The sequence below is a fragment of the Rhinoraja longicauda genome, chromosome 24 (genome assembly GCF_053455715.1).
Source record: "Rhinoraja longicauda isolate Sanriku21f chromosome 24, sRhiLon1.1, whole genome shotgun sequence".
NCBI lineage: Eukaryota > Metazoa > Chordata > Chondrichthyes > Rajiformes > Arhynchobatidae > Rhinoraja > Rhinoraja longicauda.
In genome coordinates, this window is record NC_135976.1 from 20,097,782 (window position 1) to 20,108,083 (window position 10,302).

Genomic DNA, 10,302 nt, shown 5'->3' on the forward strand with positions numbered 1-10,302 from the left:
GCAGCGAGCTGAGGAAGTGGCGAAGCGATGCCAGGGGCGAGCGACAAGGCCAGGCCAGCGGGGAGCGAGGCCAGGCCAGCGACAAGGCCAGGCCAGCGGCGAGGCTAGCGAGGCCAGGCCAGGCCAGCGGCGAGAGAGGCCAGGCCAGCGGCAAGGCCAGGCCAGGGGCGAGGCGAGGCAGTGACGAAGCGAGGTCAGGGGCCAGCGGGGAGCGAGGCCAGGCCAGCGACAAGGCCAGGCTAGCGGCGAGGCTAGCGAGGCCAGGCCAGCGGCGCGGCGAGAGAGGCCAGGCCAGCGACGCGGCGAGAGAGGCCAGGCCAGCGACAAGGCCAGGCCAGCGGCGAGGCAGGGCCAGCAGCGAGCGACAATGCCAGGCCAGCGGCGAGGCAGGGCCAGCAGCGAGCTGAGGCAGTGGCGAAGCGAGGCCAGAGGCGAGCGACAAGGCCAGGCCAGCGGGGAGCGAGGCCAAGCCAGCGACAAGGCCAGGCCAGCGGCGAGGCTAGCGAGGCCAGGCCAGCGGCGAGGCAGGGCCAGCAACGAGCTGAGGCAGTGGCGAAGCGAGGCCAGGGGCGAGCGACCAGGTCAGGCCAGCGGGGAGCGAGGCCAGGCCAGCAACAAGGCCAGGCCAGCGGCGAGGCTAGCGAGGCCAGGCTAGCGGCGAGGCAGGGCCAGCAGCGAGCGACAATGCCAGGCAAGCGGCGAGGCAGGGCCAGCAGCGAGCTGAGGCAGTGGCGAAGCGCGGCCAGGGGCGAGCGACAAGGCCAGGCCAGCGGGGAGCGAGGCCAGGCCAGCGACAAGGCCAGGCCAGCGGCGAGGCTAGCGAGGCCAGGCCAGCTGCGAGGCAGGGCCAGCAGCGAGCAACAAGGCCAGGCCAGCGGCGAGGCAGGGCCAGCAGCGAGCTGAGGCAGTGGCGAAGCGAGGCCAGGGGCGAGCGACAAGGCCAGGCCAGCGGGGAGCGAGGCCAGGCCAGCGACAAGGCCAGGCCAGCGGCGAGGCTAGCGAGGCCAGGCCAGCTGCGAGGCAGGGCCAGCAGCGAGCAACAAGGCCAGGCCAGCGGCGAGGCAGGGCCAGCAGCGAGCTGAGGAAGTGGCGAAGCGATGCCAGGGGCGAGCGACAAGGCCAGGCCAGCGGGGAGCGAGGCCAGGCCAGCGACAAGGCCAGGCCAGCGGCGAAGCTAGCGAGGCCAGGCCAGCGGCGAAGCTAGCGAGGCCAGGCCAGCGGCGAGAGAGGCCAGGCCAGCGGCAAGGCCAGGCCAGCGGCGAGGCGAGGCAGTGACGAAGCGAGGTCAGGGGCCAGCGACAAGGCCAGCGGGGAGCGAGGCCAGGCCAGCGACAAGGCCAGGCCAGCGGCGAGGCTAGCGAGGCCAAGCCAGCGGCGAGGCTAGCGAGGCCAGGCCAGCGGCGAGGCAGGGCCAGCAGCGAGCGACAATGCCAGGCCAGCGGCGAGGCAGGGCCAGCAGCGAGCTGAGGCAGTGGCGAAGCGAGGCCAGGGGCGAGCGACAAGGCCAGGCCAGCGGGGAGCGAGGCCAGGCCAGCGACAAGGCCAGGCCAGCGGCGAGGCTAGCGAGGCCAGGCCAGGCCAGCGGCGAGAGAGGCCAGGCCAGCGGGAAGGCCAGGCCAGGGGCGAGGCGAGGCAGTGACGAAGCGAGGTCAGGGGCCAGCGACAAGGCCAGCGGGGAGCGAGGCCAGGCCAGCGACAAGGCCAGGCTAGCGGCGAGGCTAGCGAGGCCAGGCCAGCGGCGCGGCGAGAGAGGCCAGGCCAGCGACGCGGCGAGAGAGGCCAGGCCAGCGACAAGGCCAGGCCAGCGGCGAGGCAGGGCCAGCAGCGAGCGACAATGCCAGGCCAGCGGCGAGGCAGGGCCAGCAGCGAGCTGAGGCAGTGGCGAAGCGAGGCCAGAGGCGAGCGACAAGGCCAGGCCAGCGGCGAGGCTAGCGAGGCCAGGCCAGCGGCGAGGCAGGGCCAGCAACGAGCTGAGGCAGTGGCGAAGCGAGGCCAGGGGCGAGCGACCAGGTCAGGCTAGCGGGGAGCGAGGCCAGGCCAGCAACAAGGCCAGGCCAGCGGCGAGGCTAGCGAGGCCAGGCCAGCGGCGAGGCAGGGCCAGCAGCGAGCGACAATGCCAGGCAAGCGGCGAGGCAGGGCCAGCAGCGAGCTGAGGCAGTGGCGAAGCGAGGCCAGGGGCGAGCGACAAGGCCAGGCCAGCGGGGAGCGAGGCCAGGCCAGCGACAAGGCCAGGCCAGCGGCGAGGCTAGCGAGGCCAGGCCAGCGGCGAGGCAGGGCCAGCAGCGAGCGACAATGCCAGGCCAGCGGCGAGGCAGGGCCAGCAGCGAGCTGAGGCAGTGGCGAAGCGAGGCCAGGGGCGAGCGACAAGGCCAGGCCAGCGGGGAGCGAGGCCAGGCCAGCGACAAGGCCAGGCCAGCGGCGAGGCTAGCGAGGCCAGGCCAGGCCAGCTGCGAGGCAGGGCCAGCAGCGAGCAACAAGGCCAGGCCAGCGGCGAGGCAGGGCCAGCAGCGAGCTGAGGAAGTGGCGAAGCGATGCCAGGGGCGAGCAACAAGGCCAGGCCAGGGGGGAGCGAGGCCAGGCCAGCGACAAGGCCAGGCCAGCGGCGAAGCTAGCGAGGCCAGGCCAGCGGCGAAGCTAGCGAGGCCAGGCCAGCGGCGAGAGAGGCCAGGCCAGCGGCAAGGCCAGGCCAGCGGCGAGGCCAGGCAGTGACGAAGCGAGGTCAGGGGCCAGCGACAAGGCCAGCGGGGAGCGAGGCCAGGCCAGCGACAAGGCCAGGCCAGCGGCGAGGCTAGCGAGGCCAGGCCAGCGGCGAGGCTAGCGAGGCCAGGCCAGCGGCGAGGCAGGGCCAGCAGCGAGCGACAATGCCAGGCCAGCGGCGAGGCAGGGCCAGCAGCGAGCTGAGGCAGTGGCGAAGCGAGGCCAGTGGCGAGCGACAAGGCCAGGCCAGCGGGGAGCGAGGCCAGGCCAGCGACAAGGCCAGGCCAGCGGCGAGGCTAGCGAGGCCAGGCCAGGCCAGCGGCGAGAGAGGCCAGGCCAGCGGCAAGGCCAGGCCAGGGGCGAGGCGAGGCAGTGACGAAGCGAGGTCAGGGGCCAGCGGGGAGCGAGGCCAGGCCAGCGACAAGGCCAGGCTAGCGGCGAGGCTAGCGAGGCCAGGCCAGCGGCGCGGCGAGAGAGGCCAGGCCAGCGACGCGGCGAGAGAGGCCAGGCCAGCGACAAGGCCAGGCCAGCGGCGAGGCAGGGCCAGCAGCGAGCGACAATGCCAGGCCAGCGGCGAGGCAGGGCCAGCAGCGAGCTGAGGCAGTGGCGAAGCGAGGCCAGAGGCGAGCGACAAGGCCAGGCCAGCGGGGAGCGAGGCCAAGCCAGCGACAAGGCCAGGCCAGCGGCGAGGCTAGCGAGGCCAGGCCAGCGGCGAGGCAGGGCCAGCAGCGAGCAACAAGGCCAGGCCAGCGGCGAGGCAGGGCCAGCAGCGAGCTGAGGAAGTGGCGAAGCGATGCCAGGGGCGAGCAACAAGGCCAGGCCAGGGGGGAGCGAGGCCAGGCCAGCGACAAGGCCAGGCCAGCGGCGAAGCTAGCGAGGCCAGGCCAGCGGCGAAGCTAGCGAGGCCAGGCCAGCGGCGAGAGAGGCCAGGCCAGCGGCAAGGCCAGGCCAGCGGCGAGGCCAGGCAGTGACGAAGCGAGGTCAGGGGCCAGCGACAAGGCCAGCGGGGAGCGAGGCCAGGCCAGCGACAAGGCCAGGCCAGCGGCGAGGCTAGCGAGGCCAGGCCAGCGGCGAGGCTAGCGAGGCCAGGCCAGCGGCGAGGCAGGGCCAGCAGCGAGCGACAATGCCAGGCCAGCGGCGAGGCAGGGCCAGCAGCGAGCTGAGGCAGTGGCGAAGCGAGGCCAGTGGCGAGCGACAAGGCCAGGCCAGCGGGGAGCGAGGCCAGGCCAGCGACAAGGCCAGGCCAGCGGCGAGGCTAGCGAGGCCAGGCCAGCGGCGAGGCAGGGCCAGCAGCGAGCAACAAGGCCAGGCCAGCGGCGAGGCAGGGCCAGCAGCGAGCTGAGGAAGTGGCGAAGCGATGCCAGGGGCGAGCGACAAGGCCAGGCCAGCGGGGAGCGAGGCCAGGCCAGCGACAAGGCCAGGCCAGCGGCGAGGCTAGCGAGGCCAGGCCAGGCCAGCGGCGAGAGAGGCCAGGCCAGCGGCAAGGCCAGGCCAGGGGCGAGGCGAGGCAGTGACGAAGCGAGGTCAGGGGCCAGCGGGGAGCGAGGCCAGGCCAGCGACAAGGCCAGGCTAGCGGCGAGGCTAGCGAGGCCAGGCCAGCGGCGCGGCGAGAGAGGCCAGGCCAGCGACGCGGCGAGAGAGGCCAGGCCAGCGACAAGGCCAGGCCAGCGGCGAGGCAGGGCCAGCAGCGAGCGACAATGCCAGGCCAGCGGCGAGGCAGGGCCAGCAGCGAGCTGAGGCAGTGGCGAAGCGAGGCCAGAGGCGAGCGACAAGGCCAGGCCAGCGGGGAGCGAGGCCAAGCCAGCGACAAGGCCAGGCCAGCGGCGAGGCTAGCGAGGCCAGGCCAGCGGCGAGGCAGGGCCAGCAACGAGCTGAGGCAGTGGCGAAGCGAGGCCAGGGGCGAGCGACAAGGCCAGGCCAGCGGGGAGCGAGGCCAGGCCAGCGACAAGGCCAGGCCAGCGGCGAGGCTAGCGAGGCCAGGCCAGCTGCGAGGCAGGGCCAGCAGCGAGCAACAAGGCCAGGCCAGCGGCGAGGCAGGGCCAGCAGCGAGCTGAGGAAGTGGTGAAGCGATGCCAGGGGCGAGCGACAAGGCCAGGCCAGCGGGGAGCGAGGCCAGGCCAGCGACAAGGCCAGGCCAGCGGCGAAGCTAGCGAGGCCAGGCCAGCGGCGAGAGAGGCCAGGCCAGCGGCAAGGCCAGGCCAGCGGCAAGGCGAGGCAGTGACGAAGCGAGGTCAGGGGCCAGCGACAAGGCCAGCGGGGAGCGAGGCCAGGCCAGCGACAAGGCCAGGCCAGCGGCGAGGCTAGCGAGGCCAGGCCAGCGGCGCGGCGAGAGAGGCAAGGCCAGCGGCGCGGCGAGAGAGGCCAGGCCAGCGACAAGGCCAGGCCAGCGGCGAGGCAGGGCCAGCGGCGAGGCGAGAGAGGTCAGGCCAGCGGCGAGGCAGGGCCAGCGGCAAGCTGAGGCAGTGGCGAAGCGAGGCCAGGGGCGAGCGATAAGGTCAGGCCAGCGGCGAGGCCAGGCCAGCGGCGAGGCGAGGCCAGTGGCGATGCAGGCGAGGCCAGCGGCGGGGCGAGCGACGAGGCATGTGTTTTGTGGGAAATTGTGAGGCGAGATCGGAATGCCGGAAATTAAATAAGAAAGTGGATACTTTCCGCCAAATTCGGAAGGGTTGGGAGGTCTGTATCTCTAAACTAAAGTCAAAGGAGACGACCTTCAACTTCTAAGTGAGGTTTGGCCGCCTTGAGGAGTGATCTACCTCCTTGAATGTGCAATTGGTGACTTCCCAAAGATGACAACTTGCAGCGGTCGATGGAGCACAAGAGACTGGACATCTCTGGAAATACGCACGATTGCGTCATGCAAGGCCCATGGCGTACACGTTCACAAACTGCAACGACTAGCCATCTAGGCACATGGCAATGTGGAGCATGTGGTCAGGCACTAGTTCCTAGATCTTCAAGACCTATGGCTGGAAAGGTACTCCAACACTTATTTCGTAAACCAGACTTTTTTTGTAGATCAGCATCTGAAACCTCCTTAAATTATGCCTACTTTGAAGAAGTTATTTTTCCTCTCTCCGACAGGAGGTCTGTGAAACCCTCTCACTGCTCCCCCTCTGCGATGCCTGCTGCTCTTTGACCATGTATTGACCTGGACTCAATCAATCCATCTACCACTTGCCAGCCTTTGTCTTGCCCCTCCTCTCTTCCAGCTTTCACACCCCCCCCCCACTCGTATAATCTGTCTGAAGAAAAGTCACCGTTCCATGTTCTCCAGAGATTGGGCAACACAGTGGCGCAGCGGCAGAGTTACTGCCTTAAAGCACCAGAGATCCGGATTCAATCCTGACTATGGGTGCTGTCTGTACGGAGTTTGTACTTTTTCCCTGTGACCACGTGGGCTTTCTTTGGGTGTTCCGGTTTCCTCCCACATCCCAAAGATGTGCAGGTTTGTGGGTTAATTGGCTTCTTAAGTTGCTCTCCAGTGTGTGGGATAGAAATAGTGTATGGGTGATCGTTGATCAGCAGGGACTTGGTGGGCCGGAGGCCCTGTTTCCACGCTGTATCTCTAAACTAAACTATACTACCTGATCCACTGTTATTCCAGCGTGCCTTTTGTGTCGTTTTTGTAATCAAACATCTACAGTTCCTTGTTTCTCCAGTTCAACTGAGATGTGGACAAGCGAGAGAGAGAAAGCAAGAGTGAGGGGGTGGAAAGAGTATGCAAGGGAGACAGTGTGAAAAAAAAGCAAAAAAGAGAGGGCGTGTCAGTCAGTGAGACTAGTGTGTAAACATTGAGGGGATGGGAGTGCGTGAGGGAAACTGAGTGAGTGAAGGAGAGAGAGGGAAGTATGAGTGAAGACAGCGTTCCCTGTGCCTTGGAGGGAATTTACATTCACACTTTCTTATCGGGATGTGCCTGGTGAAGGAATACAACTAAGGGGGGCTTTCCTATTTCTTCAGGCGGCTAATGTAACCAAAGGTTCACTGCATGCCTGTTAATGTTTGGAGTATATAGAAGTCCCGACCTGGAACATCACATATCCATGCTTTCCAGAGGCTGCTTGACCCTTTGAATTATTCCAGAACTCTGTGGTCTGCAGACCACCCGTTCTTTTACAGGAGCAGGTGGCCACCCGGTTTTAACTTTCCGTGACCTTTCCGCACTCGCACTCTGAGGCCCGGTGATGTGAAATATATATAGTATAAGAAAATAACTGCAGATGCTGGTACAAATCGAAGGTATTTATTCACAAAATGCTGGAGTAACTCAGCAGGTCAGGCAGCATCTCGGGAGAAGGTCAGTTGCAGGATTTGAAGGCAAGGTCTCTTTAACACGCTGTGTGACTCCGCTCTCTTTTATCCATTCACAGGCTTCCAGATGAAAGTTTCTCCTTTGAAAACTAACTAGCGTCAAGCAATCTCTGAAGTCGGAAACCAAGATTTAACCACACTTCCTCGTTTCTCTTTCCTTCCCTTTGAAGTTACTAGCTTGTGGTTACCATTATTTTGGAGCGAAACAAAGTGCTGGAGTAACTCTAAAGAATTCAGTCTGAAGAAGGGTCTCGACCCGAAACGTCACCCATTCCTTCTTTCCAGAGATGCTGCCTGACCCCTCTGGGTTACTCCAGCTTTTTTTGTCCTTCTGCTGGAGTAACTCAGCGGGTCTGGCAACATTTGTAGAGGAAATGGATAGGCAATCTTTCAACACGTGACCGTTCTTCGGACTGGTTTTGGGGGGGGGGGGAGAAGAAGGCTGGAATTGAGGTGGGGCGGCACAAATCTTGCAAGGGAGAGATTGCTCCAGTTGATGGCTTCATTTGCTTCGCAGATGGGTGACAAAGGTGAGAGGCGAAAAGTAGACAAAAGGGTGTCAAATAAGAAGTCAGAGCAGTGAAAGGCAAGCCAAAGGGACACAGGTGGGGGGCCGGGGAGGAGAGAGCAGTGAGATAGTGGGAGAAGTGGGTGGTCAGAACAACGAAAAGGTGGACAAGCGAGGGCATTGAAAAACTACAGTCCTGCTTTGACTGCACTAATTGGAATGTGTTCAGGGAAGCAACCACAAGCCTCGATGAGCACACAGACACTGTGACATCCTATGTCAGCTTTTGCGAGGATAGTTGCATTCCCACGAAGACCCGGATCTGGTTCAACAACAACAAGCCCTGGTTCACAGCAGAACTCAGACAGCTCCGCCGGTCAAAAGATGAGGCCTACAGGAGCGGGGATACAGATCTCTGCAGGCAGGCCAAGTACAGGCTGAGAAAAGGAATCAGAGCTGCCAAGGAAAGGTACTCTGAGAAGCTGAGGAGCAAGTTCTCAGCTAATGACGCTTCTTCAGTTTGGAAGGGCTTGCAAGAAATCACCGGGTACAAGAGGAAAACCCCACGCTCCTTGGACAATCGTCAGCTGACCAACGACCTGAACGAGTTTTACTGCAGGTTCGAGAAACAGAAACATAATCCTGGGACCCCCTCCCCCCATCACACGTACTCAAAGACTGACTCCAGTTTGCAAAGACTGGATCCATCCCCACCCACTCCTCCACAAGCAGAAATTCACACCTACTCAGAGACTGGCTGGAGTTTGCAAAGACTGGCCCCCACCCCTCTGCAGTCACCAATTTGCACATCCTCACAGAATGACTCCAGTTTAACAATAGAAATTGCGGAGGTGGAGAGGCTATTCAGAAAACAGAAAAGTCGGAAATCTCCAGGCAATGTTTCCCCCTCCACCCTCAAGCTCTGTGCCGAAAAACTGCCACCGATCTACACAGACATTTTCAACCAGTCCCTGCAAACCTGCACTGTCCCTGCCTGCTTCAAAGTTTCCACCATTGTCCCTGTACCCAAAAAGACAAGGATCACTGGTCTTAATGACTACAGGCCTGTCGCACTTACCTCTGCAGTCATGTAGACCTTTGAAAGACGTGTTGGTCCAGCTGAAAAACATCACAAACCCCCTGCAGTTTGCATATAGGGTCAATAGAACAGTGGATGACGCAGTCAACCTAGGCCTGCACTTCATCCTCCAGCACCTAGACCACAAGGGGACCACTGCCAGGATTCTGTTTGTGGACTTTAGCTCTGCTTTTAACACCATTGTGCCAGAGCTACTACACTACAAACTCTCCCAGCTGACTGTGCCTGAACCCCTCTGTCAGTGGATCATCAACTTCCTGACGGACAGGAAGCAGCATATGAGGCTGGGAAAGCACATCTCGGACCCGCAGACCCTCAGCATAGGAGCACCGCAAGGCTGTGTACTCTCCCCTCTCCTTTACTCTCTCTACACCAACTACTGCACCTCCACAGACTCCTCTGTCAAGCTCCTCAAGTTTGCGGATGACACTACCCTGATTGGACTGATCCAGGATGGGGAGTAATCTGCCTACAGAGGGGAAGTGATACAGCTGGCGTCCTGGTGCCATCGCAACAATCTGGAGCTCAATGCTCTCAAGACAGTGGAACTAATTGTAGACTTTCGAAGAGATCCCCCTCCCCTCCCCCCACTCACCATCAATTGTCGTATGTTGAAAGGCTGGAGCAATTAGGCTTGTATACACTGGAATTTAGAAGGATGAGGGGGGATCTTATTGAAACATATAAGATAATTAGGGGATTGGACACATTAGAGGCAGGAAACATGTTCCCAATGTTGGGGGAGTCCAGAACAAGGGGCCACAGTTTAAGAATAAGGGGTAGGCCATTTCGAACGGAGATGAGGAAGAACTTTTTCAGTCAGAGAGTGGTGAAGGTGTGGAATTCTCTGCCTCAGAAGGCAGTGGAGGCCAGTTCGTTGGATGCTTTCAAGAGAGAGCTGGATAGAGCTCTTAAGGATAGCGGAGTGAGGGGGTATGGGGAGAAGGCAGGAACGGGGTACTGATTGAGAGTGATCAGCCATGATCGCATTGAATGGCGGTGCTGGCTCGAAGGGCTGAATGGCCTACTCCTGCACCTATTGTCTATTGTCTATTGTCTATCAACAACACCATAGTCACACCTGTGGAGTTATTTATGTTCCTTGGAAAACATCATCTCCAGGGACCTTAAATGGGGGGCCACCATCGACTCCACAGTCAAAAAGGCCCAACAGAGGATGTACTTCCTGCGGCAACTGAAGAAACACAATCTGCCACAGGCAATGATGGTCCAATTCTATACTGCTATCATTGAGCCCGTCCTCAACTTCTCTATCATGGTCTGGTTTGGCTCAGCCACCAAGCATGACATCCAGAGGCTGCAACGGATCATTCGCACAACTGAGAAGGTTGTTGGCTGCCACATTTTGCCCCCATTGATGAACTGTACACTGCAAGGACCAGGAAGCGAGCGGGCAAGATCATCTCTGACCCCTCTCACCCTGACCACAAACTCTTCGAAACACTTCCCTCTGGAAGGCTACTCCGGACTGTCAAAGCAGCCACAGCCAGACATAAAAACAGCTTTTTTCCACGAGTGATAGTTCTACTCAATAACCAAAGCCTGTAGTCTCTTTTTTGCTCTGGTTTATTTTCACCCATATGTTTAGATCGTAATGTTGTATCCTTATTGTTTTGATGTAGTTATGCTTTATTCTTAATTGTTAACTGTATGTTTGTGTTGTCAT